The sequence below is a fragment of the Pygoscelis adeliae genome, unplaced genomic scaffold, assembly GCF_000699105.1.
Source record: "Pygoscelis adeliae isolate BGI_AS28 unplaced genomic scaffold, ASM69910v1 Scaffold142, whole genome shotgun sequence".
Classification (NCBI taxonomy): domain Eukaryota; kingdom Metazoa; phylum Chordata; class Aves; order Sphenisciformes; family Spheniscidae; genus Pygoscelis; species Pygoscelis adeliae.
The window spans coordinates 1,493,136-1,495,130 of NW_008824247.1; positions in this window are offsets into that span (position 1 = coordinate 1,493,136).

Here is a 1,995-nt window from a genome sequence, read left to right on the forward strand (position 1 = left end):
CTGTCTTTGCATTATGATGAATGAAAAAAAAAAAGAAGTTGAACTGTGCTGTCTAAGGCTAGGTGGTGTTATGCTGAGGTTTTGCATGGGAAGAGAAGTTAATTCTAAAGGGTGAGTTGCACTTTCAGTGCACTGAAGTTTCACTTTATAGCAAAATCATGCTGTTTCTGAAGCAGGTTGCTAAGTGTAAATATCATTGAGTTGGTGTATGTTTATTTTTGAAGAGCACTTGCGTAATTATAGAGCCATTTAATTTGCGAAATTGTAAATTTGTATAAATGTAATGTAAGAAAGGTTGTATGTTTCCTGTTACACCACGTTGTCTGTGTCTTGCTGCATTCTCTACTCACCCATCTGAAGCGCTTAGCCAGTTTGTGAAAAGGTGGTGAATGTGAAGGCGGTGTTTGTAGTTCACCGTTCTAAGACACGGGCAGCTGACCTGGCCACTTCCCGTTGTCGTCTTGAATCCGAAAGGGACTTACTCTTCAGGTGTAACTGGCTTGTACTAACACTCTCTTCTCTCATAATGGTCAAGCCCATGTTGTAAGGCTTTGAATGAGTTAACGAAAACACCAGTAACTAAACGTAAGGCCAACAAAACCTCCAGAAGTATTCCTCGTCTAATGAAGCTTTTCCCAACCAGTCATTCAGGTAAGAACTTCAGTTGGGATAGGCTTCATCTGTTCACAGTATTTGCTGCGTACGATGTCATTTGAATGCAAAAGCTGTTCTCAAACAATGTGGTTAACTTCCTTGTGGGTTAACCCCCGTATTCATACATTTAAGTATGAATACTTAAACTGCAGCCATAGCCAGACAAGAATTTCAGCGTGTCCTATTGCGAAAGACAATTCTTTGAACTGTCACTTGTACTGTCGAGAAAGCGTTTGTTAATATCACGTATGCTTTTAGCCAGACATGGAAAAATTTGCATCTGATCTTTCTGTTTAACATAGAATTTGCCGTAGCTATTATACAAACTCTCTTCAAAACAGGCACAGGAGAAGCTCAGCCTATGTTTTAGTAATAATTAGCATGGGTGAAAATTGCCACATAAGCCTTGCTCCAATACTGCAGAATTTTCTCTACTGGTATTTCCTCCTTTGTTCTCAAACTGTTGAGGTCTTAAAAAAAATGCAAGTTTTCTTGTAAGAGATCTGTACAGCAACAGGGCGATGTTTCAGATAGTATACAAGGATTCCTAAGGAACCAATATTATGCAGTAGATGTTTATATTAAACCCATCCAATAACTAAATACTGCATAGCATTTACAGCTTGAATAAATATTTTTGTTTTAATAAAAAGTTGTGTCTTGCTTAATATTTTGTAAGTCCACTAAGCAGTTTGCGGATATTGCGTAGAAAAGTCATGTTGATTGGTCACTTTTGAAGACAAAGAATTCAGTATTAAACACGGAGTCCTAACAGCAATTGTCAGAGGGGCTAGGGCAGGCAAGCAAAACCAAAACTGTCTTAAGCATAAAACGCTTAACAGTATTCTGACAGTTGATATGTGACATTTTTAAATAGATTTGCTATTTATTTGAGACCCAGTGTAAGCTCTTTCATGGCACAGCCACTATCCACCATAGTCTTTCTTTTTTGACTCAGGTGATCTGGTAATACTGAAGGCGTGAATTATCAGTTCACTTTCGCTTTCAGAGGAAAAAAACATCTTCAGTTCCAAGCTGCTGTCCTATGGCAAATAATTTTTAGAAGTACAGGTGTCAGAGCTTGAATGAAGGTTAGTTTCCCTAGAATGTAGCATTCAGAATCATAGAATCATAGAATCATTAAGGTTGGAAGAGACCTCCAAGATCATCGAGTCCAACTGTCAACCCAACACCACCATGCCCACTAAACCATGTCCCTAAGCGCCTCATCTACATGTCTTTTAAATACTTCCAGGGATGGTGACTCAACCACTTCCCTGGGCAGCCTGTTCCAATGTTTAACCACTCTTTCAGGAAAGAAATTTTTCCTTACATCCAATC